Source organism: Colobus angolensis, unplaced genomic scaffold (genome assembly GCF_000951035.1).
Source record: "Colobus angolensis palliatus isolate OR3802 unplaced genomic scaffold, Cang.pa_1.0 Scaffold3, whole genome shotgun sequence".
Taxonomy (NCBI): domain Eukaryota; kingdom Metazoa; phylum Chordata; class Mammalia; order Primates; family Cercopithecidae; genus Colobus; species Colobus angolensis.
Window position 1 is genome coordinate 543,431 of NW_012116265.1, and position 15,402 is coordinate 558,832.

At 50.7% G+C, this 15,402-nt stretch overlaps 1 protein-coding gene across 1 annotated transcript in view; it reads left to right on the forward strand.

The window, feature by feature from the left end:
* ITPK1 (inositol-tetrakisphosphate 1-kinase) overlaps positions 1–15,402 on the forward strand; it is a 181,676-nt gene that overhangs the window by 142,642 nt on the left and 23,632 nt on the right. The gene's annotated exons all lie outside the window — the stretch shown is intronic.

The window sequence follows — 15,402 nt, forward strand, 5'->3', positions numbered from 1 at the left end:
AGCACACCTGCAGGCCCAACACCACGTGGAAGCCGCCAAGGCTTGAGGATTGCACCCTCCAAAGCAATAGCTTGAGCTGTACCTTGGCCCCTTTTAGCTACTGCTCGAGCTGGAGCAGCTGGGATGCAGGGTGCTGTATCCTGAGACTGCACAGAGCAGCAGAGTCCTGAGCCCAGGCCACAGAACAATTTTTGCCTTCTAGACCTCTAAGCCTGTGATGGGAGGGCCTTCTGTGAAAGTCTCTGAAATGCCCTGAAGGCATTTTCCCCTATTGTCTTGGCTATTTGCCTTCAGGGCTTCTTTACTTATGCAAATTTCTACAGCTTTGAGGTCCTCCTCAGAAAATGGGTTTTTCTTTTCTACCACATGGTCAACCTGCAAATTTTCCAAACTTTTATGCTCTGCTTCCCTTTTAAATATAAGTTCTAGTTTCTGGTCACTTCCTTGTTTTTGCAAATGAGCATAGGCTTTTAGAAGCAGCCAGCCCACATCTTGAATGCTTTGCTGCTTAGAAATTTCTTCCACCAGATGCCCCAAACTATCTCTCTCAAATTCAAAGTTCCACAGATCTCTAGAGCAGGGACACAATGTTGCCAGTCTCTTTGCTAAAGCATAGCAAGAGTGACATTTACTCTAGTTTCCAGTAAGTTCCTCATCTCCATCTGAGACCTAGTCAGCCTGGACTTCACTGTTCATAGCACTATCAGCATTTTGGTCACAACCATTCCACAAGTCTCTGGGAAGTTCCAAACTTACCCTCATCTTCCTCTCTTCTTCCGAGCCCTCCAAACTGTTCCATACTCTGCCCATTATCTGGTTCCAAAGTTGCTTCCACATTTTCAGGTATCCTTATAGCAGTGCCCCACTTCTCTGGTACCATTTTTCTGTATTAGTTTGTTCTTACGTTGCTATAAAGAACTACCTGAGACTGGGTAATTTATGAAGAAAAGAGGTTTAATTGACTCCCGGTTCCACAGGCTGTACAGAAGCCATGGCTGATAAGGCCTCAGGAAACTTACAGTGATGGTGGAAGGTGAAAGGGAAGCAGGCACACCTTCACATGGTGACAGGAGAGAGAAAGAAGGGTGAAGTGTTACACCCTTTTAAGCAATTGGATCTCGAGAGAACTCACTCACTGTCATGAGAATAGCAAGGGGGAAATCCACCCCCATGATCCAGTCACCTTTCACCAGGTCCTCCCCCAATGCTGGGAATTACAATTCAACATGAGATTTGGGTAGAGACAGAGAGCCAAACCATGTTGGCTGGCTTAGAAGTTTGCTGCTGATCTGAGTTCGAGTTCTGTCATGATAGATAAATGGACGAGAAGGCTCTACCTTCCTTAATGCCTGAGGGTCAAGAGTTCCATCTTTGGGCAGGAGGAAGCAGGCATGTCACTCCTCCAGTATTCTGTACTCTTCTTTCTCCCCTGCCTCCCCCAGTGCCATGTCAGGCTGCAGAGCAGTGATAGGCTCTGTAAGGTGATATTGGATGGTTTTAAATGGCAGACCTTCAAATTAGTAATACCAGTGATAATGATGACGATGATGATGGAAAGGATGTTGGGATCTGATACTTGGTGTCTTCTGCATGCTGGTTTCTGTTTTAAGTGCTTTATGTGTTAACCTGTTTGATCCTTACAGCAATCCTATGAGCAGGACTGCTCTTATTGCCATTTTACAGATCAGGAAATTAAGGCACCAAAAGGTGAAGTAACTGTCTCAAGTTCACACAGTATGGAGTGTTCAGCCAGGCAGCTCCTGGGACTGGCTGCAGTGTTTGGGAAGCACAGCTGACCCAGTGCCTCTGTTTCCTGGTCCCTGAAGTGGGAAAAGAGCCTTCCTTAACTCTTTCCAGACTCAGTGTTCTTAAGTGGGAATGATGAGACTGGAGACCAGTGACAAAGGCTATCATGCAGTGGTTTGCCCAGCGGTCAAGGGCATCCTTGCCTGCCACATGCTGGCTTTGATCTTGAACATGCAACCACTCAGGGCCTCTGCTTCTCATACGCAAAATAGAGTGGTGATAGTGATCCATGCTATGGCATTGCTATAAAGATAACACGAGTTGATGCCTACAAGTGCTTGTTGATGGAGCAGAGCACACTGCATTGCATGTCTGGTTATTGTTGACATTAAGCCCTGCATGTGCTGTGTTATGTGCCCAACACGTCATTTCCATGAGCCTTCATTTTGGTTATCTGTTAGATGGAAGTCCAAAATGATAATGGTGTTTATTTTGCTCATGAATCTGCAGCTTGGCTGGGCTCAGCTGGGTGGTTCTCCCATGTAGTCTTGCATGGCAGCTTAGCATGATGGTGACGGAGTAGCCAGACTACTGACTTGGTAGCTCAGAGACCCAGGGGTGTGTCCCGAGAAAGAGAGCCTCCTGTGGCCTTGCATCCAGAGTCCATGTTCTATTTATCTGTGAGGCTCTAGGGCCAGTTCACATTCAAGGGGGCAGCATTTAGGGTCCACTTCGTAATGGAAAGAAGCATGTAAGAAATAGAGACTGAAAGTCCCACAGTCTGCCATCTGCTAACTGGAGACTTGAGAGCTAGGAGAGATGGTGGTGTAAGTTATAGTCTGTATTAGTTCGTTCTCACACTGCTGTAAGGACATTCCCAAGACTGTGTCATTTATAAAGGAAAGAGGTTTAACTGACTCACAGTTTGCAGGGTCAGGGAGGCCTTAGAATACTTACAATCATGGCGGAAGGGGAAGCAAACATGTCCTTCTTCACATGGCGGTAGCAAGGAGAAGTACAGAGTGAAGCAGGGGAGCATGGGGGGAGCCTCTTATAAAGCCATCAGATCTCGTGGGGACTCACCATCATGAGAACAGCATGGAAGTAACCACCCCCATGATTCAATTACCTCCCACAGAGTCCCTCCCATGATATGGGGATGATGAGATTTGGGTGGGGACACAGCCAAACCATATCATAGTCCAAGTCCAAAGGCCTGAGGACCAGGAGAGCTGATGCTATAATTTATGGTTCGACTGCAGGAGACTGATGTCCCAGCTTGAACAGTGAGGCCAAGCGAGTGAATTCTTTCTTACCCCTCCTTTTGTTCTGTTCAGGCCTTTGACTGATTGGACAAGGCCCACCCACTTTGGGAAAAGTAGTCTGCTTGACTCAATTTACCAATTCAAATGCTAATCTCATTCAGATACACTCAGAACAATGTTAACCAAATATGTGGGAACCCTGTGGCCCAGTCAAGCTGACAAGAATTAACTGCCCCACCATGGCAGGCCTGCTGTGTTCTAGGCTCTAGGACAGGTCCCAGGCACACAGAGGTGAGCAAGGCAGGCATAGTCCCTGCTCCACCAAGCCTCCCGCCTCACCTGCCTCCGTCAGGTAGGCAGACACCCAGCAAGCCTTAATGTCAGAGGAACTGGGTACTGGGGCAGGGGTACTGCCTGGGGCACTGAGCCTGCACCCTGTGGCAGAGCTTGATTGAGAAACTAAGCAAGGCTCATTTTGCCCCGAGCTTGGAAGGAGGGAGGAGCTGGAAGCATAGGCAGGCCCTTGGCCATGGAGGACTTCAAGGCTGGCAAGGAGCCTGGACCTGATTCCGAAGGTCGTGGGAGCCGTGGGGGAGCATAGGGCAGCGGCTCAGCCTTAGGCTGGGCTTCACGGGTCACACCTCCTGAGTTCTCCCTTGCCTCTCCCAACAGCATGAGGTGTGCCAACACTCAGGAGATGCCACTTCCCTACCCTCTCCTCATGGTGGGTCCCAGGGAGGAGACACAGTCCTGTCCTAGCCCCTGTGCCCTGAGACTCTGAAGTCACTGCTGAGTCCTTGTGGCGAGGGCCTGGCCTTCTCTCACACCCCTGTTCCTCCTGTGACCACAGTCCTCATGTGACCTTTCCTTTCCTCAGTGAACCGGACGTCTGGGCAGCACCCAGTCCTGCTGGGGAGGCCTCACTCCAGGCTGCCTTTCAGTGACCCAGGCCCCATGGGCCTTTTGCCATTGGCCTTGAGTGCCCTCAGCTCTGAATTCCTCAGTGCCTAAGCAGCACAGGAAGTGCCTTCTCTCCTCCCTTGTCCCACGGGGGCACCTGAGAGGGCCACTGTGTCCTTATGCCCGATGCCCATGAGAGATGCTAGCTCCTGGGGAGCTCCTGAGACCATGCACCTTGGATTGGAACCTGGGCTCGTAGCTCTGTGTCCTACGTGTATGCACCGCTGCACACATGCCTGGCCTGCCCAAGGCCCTTGGGGTTGCTGCATTAGCTACACGGGGCTGCGAGGCTGAGGGTCCACTGCTCCTAGGAGCCAGCCAGGACTGTCACAGATTTTCAGGTGGCTTCCACGAGTCAGGCTCCTTGTCCCACATCCCCAGGGCATGCCAGCTTCAGGATCTGGAACTTTTAATGTCTTCACAAACAAACGCAACATGTCATTCCAGTTCTATCTCATCCAGGACTGTTCATAGACCTTTAACACACGATGATGTCACTGCCATCCAATTGTTTCCATCCTTTCTGAAGCCCCCAGATCCCCTGCAAATCCAGCCCTGCTCAGTGCCAGCCCCTGCAGGGGCCCCCAACTTCAGGGAGAGATGAGTCACTCATCCTAAGCAAGAGAGACAGTTTGGAGGTATTAGGGAGGTGCCCTGGAGGCACAGGGCAAGGGCAGCTCCTCAGCGTAGCTGGAGGGATCTGGTGCTCTGCCAGTCTGCAGGAGGGCAGGATGGGGGCCTGGGCAATCAGGGCACCCCCGAGGGGCATGCAGGGGCCCTGCCTGCGGGCAGGGCACATGGCTTTCTAGGATGGGATGTCTGGAGCCCTCCAGCCAGGCCAGGTGGACAGGACCTCGTGCTCTCGTGGTGAGGGTGCATCCAACCCTTCTCGTCTGGCTCTAAGTCCCTTCAGATCGGGACCACTTCTGTCTCTCTGTCGCTCTCATCCCGGGTCCTCTCACCTGGGTCCTTCCTGGCGTCCCCCTCCTGGTTCAGGCCTGCGCTGCTCTCCTGCCTGCGTGCCTGTGAATTGACTGTGGGTGTTACTGGGTGGCTGCCATCGTCATCACCGGCCGAAAAGCCATTTGGGTTGTTTTCAGAGCTGCTGTCAGGCTGGAACTTGGTTCACCCGGATGCACAGAACATCTTCCCTGTCTAGAATTCAAGAGCATGTGGTTCCCGCCCCCTAACTACATAACCTCAGAGGGAAGGTGACTTTGGACGATGAGTCCAGGCCCTGAATGAGTCTGGAGCACTTGCACTTAAATGGGCCTGGGCTCTTTCCAGTCCTGCCATCTTCAAGGCTGTTCCAGACCCACAGCGCCACAGGGTGGCCAGGCGGGAGATTGCAGGCCCCTCCTTATTTCCTGGGCTGTGCCAACACTGGGCTTCCCCCCTCCTTTTGTTTCCAGCACTCACGGCTCGCTTATCCCATCCATCAACTTATCTTCACGCATGTATACGTGCCAGAGAGATGGTTCTTACTGAGGCCTGCCTTCTCCTGTCCCCAAGGAACATACTGCCTGGTTACTGAATCAGAACCCACATGTGAAAATTTAATAGGGCACAAGAGATAAACAACAAAACTCGGTAGCAATGCCAGAAAAGGTATTAGAAAAACGTGACTGCGGGTAGCAGTTGCAGAGTGAGTGCCACTGCGAGGCAGCAGCAGGGGGCAGCGTGTTCTTGGGGGCTTTGGAGAAGAGCTGGGATTCTGTGATGCTTGGAAGGGTGGGTATTGCCAAGTGAGACATGGAGCAGGGGACATCCCAGAGGTATAGTGGGGACACTATGTCCACCTGGCGCCAGGGTTTGGCTGGGAACAGTCTTGGGTTGTGCAGTGAGAGAAGAGTTGAACGCAGTAGCTCATGCCTGTAATCCCAACACTTTGGGAGGCCAAGGCGGGCAGATCACTTGAGGTCTGGGGTTCTAGACCAGCCTGGCCAACATGGCAAAACCCCGTCTCTACTAAAGACACAAAATTAGCCAGGCGTGGTGGCGTGTGCCTGTAATCCCAGCTACTTGGGAGGCTGAGGCGGGAGAATCACTTGAACCAGGAGGGGGAGGTTGCAGTGAGCTGAGATCACGTCTCTCTACTCCAGCCTGGGTGACAGAGTGAGACTCTGTCTCAGAAAAACAAACAAGAAAACAAAAGAGTTGGGAAGTATATTCATTTGCTGGGGCTGCATGACAATGCTGCATTTAAACAACAGCAGTGTACTGCTTCCCAGTTCTGGAGGCAGAAGTTTCAGATCAGAGTGTTGGCAGGGTTAGCTTCTTCTGAGGCCTCCCTCCTCGGCCTGTGGATGACTGTCATCTTCCCATATCTGCACGTGGTCTTCCTCTGTGTGTCTGTGTCCCAATCTCCTTATAAGGACACCAGTCCTATTGGATTAGGACCCACTCTAGTGACTTCATTTCACCTCTTTAAAGACCCTGTATCCCAGTACCATCCCGTTCTCAGGCATGGGGATTGGGGCTTCAATATGAACTTGGAAACAGCGCTCAGCCCATCACAGGAAGGTGCAGAATCAGGCTGCGGAGGCCTGGAAAGGCTGTGGGCTTCACTCGTGGGGCATGGATGCCTTGCTGGGAGCTGCCTCAGTATAGGTGAGAGCTGTAGGATGGTGGTTTGTGGGCAGAGGAGCATGTGTGCAGAGAAGACGAGTATGTAGTGAGGGGACCAACAAGGGGCTTCCTGGATTAACAGACTTCAGGAACATTGGTTCCAGGAGCTGGGAAGAGGTCACGGTGCTGGGCCACAGCCCTTGTTCCATCAGTGTCCAAGGAGGGCAGGCCAGAGCAGGCTGCGGGCACTGTGCTGGTAGGTACCAAACACCCCAGGGAGGGTAGGCATCTGTGGAAACAGGGCTGGATAATACAATTCTCAATCATTCCGAATGCCCCTCATGGGCATGGCCTCACCGCGTCCCTGCAACCACCCGGGGAGGTGGGCAGCATCGCTGGCCTAGTTTATAGATATCAGATCAGAGCATTGGTGGTCCCAGTCATAGCAACTGGGCTGGCCCTCCTTTTGCTTCCTGGGCTTTCTCTGCCATGGCGGCTTCCTCCCTGCAGTGTCCCTGGCTTCCCTGGCCCTGGGCATTGTGGTATCAGTGCTGGATGCCCATGTTCCTTGGTGTGTTATTGACATTTGACCTGCTTCCTGGACCCTCCCCAGCAGACCTTGTGGATGACGGTCCAGGTCATGACGACAGTAGTACAGCTAGCTTTTCATGCATACCTGCTAGTGCCGGCTTTAAACATGAGGCCCGTCCTCAGCATCTGCTGGATGCTGGCCACCTCTGAGTGAGGGCAGTGGGACCATGACAATGAGTGGGGGGAGGGGTAACAGCCCTCTGAACCAGGTGCTGTTCTAGTCCTCATTTTACAGCGAGGAAACTGAGGCACAGTGAGGTAACTGAGTCACAGCGAGGCAAAGTTTCTTGGCCAGGGTGATACAGCTGATAAGAGATGGAGCCAGGATTCAAACCCAGACAGCCCAGGTCCTCTACGGATCCTGCAGCGTGCCCAGTCAGGTGGGAGAGGTGGATGCATCGTTAGTTGGCCAAGATGAGCAGCGTGGGGCCCTTGGGTGGCACAGCAAGGGGGCTGCTCCCAGGTGAGCAGGAAGAGGGGGCCTGACCCATGTTGGAGGATAAGCAGGAGTCTCCCAGGCCATGGGTTGGTGCCGGGAGGGGAAAGAAAGGGCACGTGGGGCTGAGAGAGCTGCACCTGTATGGGCTCCGGGGCCTGAGAAGTCTGGGCGTGGGTTTCACTCCAACCCCCGCTTTCAAAAGAGGCTGCGAGGCCAGGTGCAGTGGCTCACGCCTGTAATCCCAGCACTTTGGGAGGCTGAGGCGGGCGGATCACGAGGTCAGATCGAGACCATCCTGGCTACCACTGTGAAACCCCATCTCTACTAAAAAAGATATGAAAAAATTAGCCAGGCGTGGTGGTGGGCGCCTGTAGTCCCAGATACTCAGGAGGCTGAGGCAGGAGAATGGCGTGAACCCGGGAAGCAGAGCTTGCAGTGAGTGGAAATCGTGCCACTGCACTCCAGCCTGGGTGACAGAGCGAGACTGTCTCAAAAAAAAAAAGATGCCGCGAGAACTTAGAATCTGCTGACCCTGCTCTGTCAGCAACACAATGGTGGTCCCTCTTGCCCCAGTTTCCTGCCATACAAAATGGGCCCCTAGGAATCGGCAGTGGCCCAGGAAGCAGGACTGAGCCCAGCTCTAAGAGCCGGTGTCCCAGGCACACATAGCTGGGGTCTCCCATGTGCAGGGGTGCCCTGGGATGTGGACCAGTAGCTGCTATTCGACACCTGCCTGCTTCCCTGAGGGCATCCCCCACTGGGTCCCTGTAATGTGCCAGGCCTCCCAGCAGCTCTCTAGGGAAGCAACATTCCCATTTTGCGGATGAGGAAAGCAAGGCTCAGCAGAGTTAGGTCGTGTGCCCAAGGTTTCAGTGAGTGGAAGTTTGCCCCAGGTCCATTATCGGGCCAGCCGGCTTCAAAGCTGCGCCTTCAGGTGCTCATTTCCTCCTCCTTCCACCCCTGTTGTCCTCTTGGGTTCACCTGTTTGTCAGTGAACTTTCGTTTTCTTGTAAGTTCTGTGGCTGCTACCAGTTGGATGAGGGAGAAATCACCTGGTGGAGTGGATGGGTAATAAGGTGTGACGCGGGAGGCCAGCCTTTTCCTGGCTCTGCTGGTAACTTGTGTGGCCCTGAACTATTCCCCTCCCCTTTCTGGACTTACGGAAGCCTGTGGCTGGGACTTGCCCGTCTCCACGTGCCCTCCTGCTTCGTGGTGTCTGATTTGGAGAGGCTGAGAGGGAAGACGGGAGCATTTCCGTTTCCCATGGGCTGATATTCGCTCTCAAAAGAACACAACCCACCATCCAACCACAGAAAGCCTCATTCCACCTCCCAGCCAAAAATAAGGATGGTAGAGAAATAAGCAACAGTGGCCTTTTGCAGGGAACCAGAAATAGCCTCCCGGGCTCCCCGCTCTGGCTTCCCAAGTCTTCATTCTGTCTCTATTCTGGGAGAAGAGCTGCTGGTGCCGCCACTGCGAGCTTCTCGTGATTGAGAGGGAGGAACCCCTGCTGTCACTGTCCCTTAGGCGGTCACTGTCCCTTGTCTGCTGGTACCGAGATGGTGGGGGTGCACCTGGGCGCCACCTGCCAGTGGAGACAGCCGGGTCTGGTTCCTTCCCAGCCTCATGCTCTGCCGGAGCATTGTCAGGCTGGGTCGTTTGTGCGTCCAAAGAGCAGTAGGTTGGGCCTTTGCACTGGCTGTTCCCCCGTGCCTGGCTGGCGCCTCCCCCAGATATGCAGCCCCCCTGGCTCCCTCCCCCCGTCTTTGGAAGGTGCCCCCCACCATGTTGTTCAAATCGCATACCCCACCTCTGCCAACACCCCCGGCACCCCCATTTTGTGCTCAATGTTTCCCTGCCAGCTCCGGCCAGCTATACATTTCACTTACCTCTCTAGACTATTGTCTGGATCCCTTCCACTAGAATGGAAGCTCATCAAGGACAGGGATGCTTCTGTTTTATTTATTGCTATATTGTTAGCTCCTGGAATCTAGTAGAGGCTCAACATACTTTTCTGTTGGTGAATAGTTATTGAAACAGTAGTACTCTATGTTTCTTATGTACTCTGACTTCATGGATATGTCAGGATGCTTTTAGCTACCAGAAACGGACTCAAGCGGTGCAGACATTGCAGCCTGTCACGCCCAGCAACCCGAGCGGGGGCAGCTCAGGGTGCAAAACAGTCTGCGGCCACTGAGAGATGGAGTCCTTCCCAGCATGTGCTCTGTGGGCTCAAGACTGCCTTCAGCGAAGGCTGGTGCCTGAGTTTGGAATACGAGCTCGTCCTAGCAATGTGGCTGGGCGGGTCTCAGTTGAGCCCCGACCCCACGCCAGAGCAGGAGTGGTCCAGGCAGCCGGTGTGTCTGCCGCTCAGAGTGTGGTCAGCAAGCTCCAGACTGGGATGAATGAACAAGAATGACCGTGCAGACCTCCCTGCTTTCCTGGCCACCCAATTCCTGCTCCCACCTAGGCTGCTGTCTTATGTACCAGAGACTGGGATTTCAGAAGGGTAGGGGGCTGTCTGGCCTGATACTGGATGTGGCCCGTTCTTTGGAAATGTCTTGTTCTTTCATTTCATCTGGACTCCAGACATCTCTGGAGGAAGATGGGCTCCTTGTTCCTTCTCTGACTTCACCGTGGACGCAGTGGAGATGGGGAACAAGACTTAGTGCGTGTATAGGGAGGACTGGAGGAGACCGTGGTTGTGAAGCATTTACTTAGCCCAGTGTCCTGCAGAGAGCAAGCACTCTGGATGACAGCTAGTGCTACTAGGTTTTTTTTCCCCGTAATTTATTGATATAATTTATGTATCATATATTTACCTTTTTTTTTTTGGTTTTTTTTTTGAGATGGAGTCTCACTCTGTTGCCAGGCTGGAGTGCAGTGACGCGATCTTGGCCCACTGCAACCTCCGCCTCCCGGGTTCAAAGGATTCTCCTTCATGAGCCTCCCCAAGTAGATGGGATTACAGGCGTGCGCCACCACACCCAGCTAATTCTTGTAATTTTAGTAGAGACGGGGTTTCACCATGTGGCCTGACTTCAGGTGATCGGCCCGCCTCGGCCTCCCAAAGTGCTGGTATTACAGGTGTGAGCCACTGTGCCCAGCCAAATTTACCTTTTTTAAGTGTACATCTAGTTCGGTAATTTTGATTATATTCACAAAATTATGCAGTCATCACTACTAATTCTAGAACATTTTCATCACCCCCAAAGGAATGTACCTATTTGCAGTCACTCCCAGTTCCTTCCTTCCCCAGCTTCTGTAAACCATTAATCTCTTTTTTGTCTCCGTGAATTTGCCTGGTCTGGACCTTTCAGATAAATGGAATCTGTATTACAGTATGTAGCCTTTTGTGTCTGGCTTCTTCCTTTCAGCCCAGTGTTTTCACGATTCTTCCATGTTGTAGCACGTCTCAATACTTTGTTCCCTTTCATGGCTGAATAATATTCCATTGTATGGGTAGACCACATTTTGTTTATTCTTTCTGCAGTTGATGGGCTTCTGGATTGTTGCCCCATTTGGACTATGATGAGTAATGCTGCTGTGAACCATTTTTAGGATTTTGTGTGGACATGTTTCCGTTCTCTTGGGTATAAGAAGTGGAATTGCTGGATCATATGGTCACTCTGTTTAACTGTGTGAAAAATTGCCAGACTGTTCCTCAAGCAGCTGTACCGTTTCTCTGTTCCCACCAGCAAAGGATGAGGGTTGGAATTTTTTCCACACCCTCAGCAACACTTGTTACTGTTGGTCTCTTTTATTATAGTCATCCTGGTAGGTATAAAGTGGTGTCTCATTGTGGTTTTGATTTGCATTTCCCCAATGGCTAATAATGTGCTCATTGGCCATTTTTATGTTTTATTTTGAGAACTTTCTGTTCAAATCCTTTGCCCATTTTTAAATAGAGATATCTTTTGATTGTTCAGTTGTTGATAGCGTTTTATATATTTTGGATACGAGACCCTTCTCATGATTTGCAAATATTTCCCCCCATTCTGTGGGTTGTCTTTATATTTTCTGTATGGTGCTCTTTGAAGCAAAACATTTTAAATTTTGATGATGCCCAATTTATTCTATTTTTCCTTGGGTTGCTTTTGCTTTTAGTGTCCTATCGAAGAAGGCATTGCCTAATTCACGGTCATGAAGGTTCACATCTATGTTTTCTTTTAAGAGTTTTGTAATTTTAGCTGTTATAATGAGAACATGATCAGTTTTGAATTAATTTTGTGTATGATGTGAAGTAGGGTTCCATCTTCATTCTTTTGCATGTGAATATACAGTTGTCTGAGCACCATTTGTTGAAACGAATATTCTTTCCACCCCTTGAATTGTCTAGGCACCCTTGTAGAAAATCAGTTGAGCATAGATGCACAAGTTTGTTTCCAGATTCTCTGTTCTGTTCCATTGATCTTTATGTCTATCCTTATGCTGGTGCCACATTGCCTCAATTACTCTAGCTTTGTAGTAAGTTTTGTAATGAGGAAGTGTGAGTCCTCCAACTTCGTTTTTCTTTTTCCAGATATTTTAGTGGTCCTGAGTCGCTTGCATTTTCATAGGAATTTTAGGATCAGCTTTTCATTTCCTGCAAAGAAAAAGCTGTAGTTTTGATGGCTATCGTACTGAGTCTGTAGATCAATTTGGGAGTATTGCCCACTTAACAATATTGAATCTCCTATTAATGAGCTTTGTGTATCTTTCCATTTATTGAAGTCTTCTTTGATTTCTTTCAGTGGTATTTTGTAGTTTTCAGTGTTTAAGTCTTACATTTATTTGTTAAATTTCTTTTTGATGCTTTTGTAAATGGAATTGTTTTCTTAATTTCATGTTTGGATTGTTCATTGCTGGGGTATAGAAATACAGTTGAGACCAGGCATGGTAGCTCACACCTGTAATCCTAGCACTTTGGGAGGCTGAGGTGGGAAGATCACTTGAGCCAAGGAGTTTGAGACAAGCCTGGGCAACATAGTGAGACCCCTTCTCTACCAATTAGTTGGGTATGGTGGTGCAGTTGCTCAGAAGGCTGAGTGGGGAAGATCCCTTGAGTCTGGGAGGTTGAGGCTACAGTGAGCTGTGATTGTGCCACTGTACTCTAGCTTGGGCAACAGAGTGAGACCCTGTCTAAAATACATATATATATATATATATATATATTTTTTTTTTTTGAGATGGAGTTTCACTCTCGTTGCCCAGACTGGAGTGCAATGGCATGATCTCAGCTCACCTCAACCTCCACCTCCCGCGTTCAAGAGATTCTCCTGCCTTAGCCTCCTGAGTAGCTGGGATTACAGGCATGCACCACTACGCCTGGCTAGTTTTGTATTTTTAGTAGAGACAGGTTTTCTCCATGTTGATCAGGCTGGTCTTGAACTCCCAACCTCAGGTGATCCGCTCGCCTTGGACTCCCAAAGTGCTGGGATTACAGGCGTGAGCCACCGCGCCAGACCCATAAATATCCTTTTTAAAAATTAAAAAAGTACAGTTGCTTTTCTTGTATCCTGCAACCTTGCTAAACTCATTTATTAGCTCTAATGGTTTTGGAGGTTTTTTAAATATGTGCATTCCTTGGGATTTTCTATGTATAAGATCCTATTATCTGCAAATAGAGATGGTTTCACTTCTTCCCTTCCACACTGTATGCTGTTTCATTTTTCTTGCCTAATGGCCGTGGCTAGAACCTCCAGTACAGTGTTAAATAGAAGTGGTAGAGGCAGACCTCCTTATCTTGTTCCTGATCTTAGGGGAAGTGTCTAGTCTTTCACTGAGGAGTCTGGGTTTTTCTAGAAGGTTAAAGAAGCTCCCTTATGTTCCTAGTTTGTGGAGTGTTCTTGCCATGAAAGGGTGTTAGATTTTTTCAGATGCTTTTTCTGCATCCATTGAGATGATCGTGTGGTTTTTGTCCTTTATTAATATGGTGTATTGCCTTGGTTGATTCTGTGTGTTGACACTGCTATTGTTATGAGGTTTGCCACAGAGCAGAGTAGCATGCTGTTAGGAACCCCTTGAGCCAGGGAGCTCCATGGGCACTTTTTCTGCGAGGGAGGCTGTAGTCAACAGCAGGGGCCTGAGAGTCAAACGGTCCGGGTGTGACCTCCTGGCTGTACCACTGGCTCACCGTGGAACTCTATGCAGGGAAATGCCAACTCTGTGCCCTAGTTTCCTCATCTGTAAAATTCTAAGGAACAGGAGTGCTTCCTTGTGGGGTTGTTATGAGGGTAAATGAGTTACTGTGTAAGTACGTGGAGCAGTGTCTGGCACGGAACACATGCAGTGTTTTGAGACATTGGCTACTGGCCACTAGTGATATTATGTAAAAGCTTGGATGGGCCAGGCTGGGGAGGGACAGTTGAGGAGGGCATTGAAATCTGAAAGCCAAGCTGATTCACCTGCTCTAAAAACTCTGAGGGCCGTAGGGAGCCTGGAAGCTCTTACAGGAGGTGGCCTGTTTGACCCCAGCAGCCTCCAGATCTTCCTGTGGGAGGAGGGGCCAAGGGTGGAACCCAGGCTGGTGAGCGCCCGTCTGAAGTCTATTTATGGCAGAACCCTCCAGTTCATTCAGGCCTTTGGGACTGGGTTGCAGGGGCTGTGTGTTTGCAGCAAGGAGGCTTTTGCACAGACTGCTTCCTCCCTTGACAGCCATGGAGGGCCTGCCAGCCCTCACAGCATTCCCACCCGGCCTGGGGCCTTGTTTGGAAAATGGCTTTCAGCTGAGCACCAGCTCCCCCGCCCGCCCCCGGCCCTGACTTTCCTGACTTCCCTCTCCTGGGCTGCCAGGTGAGCCTGGCTCCTTGTTCTGGCTCTGCCGTTGACCACTGTATGACCTTGGGGCCTCTGTTTCTGCACACTGTCAGGGACTGCTGCTGATTGAATAGGCCTCTGTGCAGAGGGCCTGCATCACTGTCTGCCGGGAGCTGGGGAAACACTGGCTCCAGACCACCCTCCCAGTGCCCCAGAGAAACTGCAACCCCCCAAATCTTTCTGTTTGGAGTTTAGACTGTGAGGGTAGGAGTGAGGGAAAAGGGGAATGAGGATGAGGAGGGAGATAAAAGCACTTTTATATGCTCTGTGTAATTCTTGGCATTTGTTTTTATGAGATAAATGAGGCTGGATCTACCTTGATTTAATGTCCTGACCTCCTAGCCAGCCAAGTAGCTAGCAGCTCGAGACAGGCCGCTTCGCTCTGTTTACTTTTGGTTTGGCTTCCAAGCCTGTGGGTGGCAGACCGCCCCCGCCCCACTCACGCTCAGCCTTTCCTGGCCCCTGTGCCCTGAAGTACACGGTGGTCCCACCTCTGTGGTCTTATCAGGGAAGGGGGACAATGACAAGAAACAATAATAAAAAACCAGTAGTTTCATCAGCAGCAGAGAGATTCCAAATACGTTTTGTTATCCCATAAAAAATCTGTTTCCCCCTGCTCGGTGCCGGCCACGAGTCAGGATGAGCAGAACAGGTCAGCTTTCAAGGGTTTTAGAAAGTTGGACTCACCCGTAGAATCCACTGGGTGGGCCTGGAGAGGGGCTCAGGAACACCAAGCTGTGAAGGGCGAGAAGCCATTGGCAGGGGGACCAGGCGCGGCCTGGGCTGGAGCGTGCAGCGGAGATGCAGTGAGCATGCTGGGGAGGCCACCTCTGGAGCTCCATGTGACGCCCTCAATTATGCTAAGTAGTCGGCAGGTGAGGGGTCAGGTGGTGTCCATGTGGAAACAGTTGTGTTACCACCAGCTAGTTCTTTAATCTCTCTGACCCCAGTTTCCTCCTCATGGGATTATTTTGCAAACCTAGAGGTGATGCCGGCAAAGCCCTGGGCACAGCGCTAGACACATGCTAAGAGCTG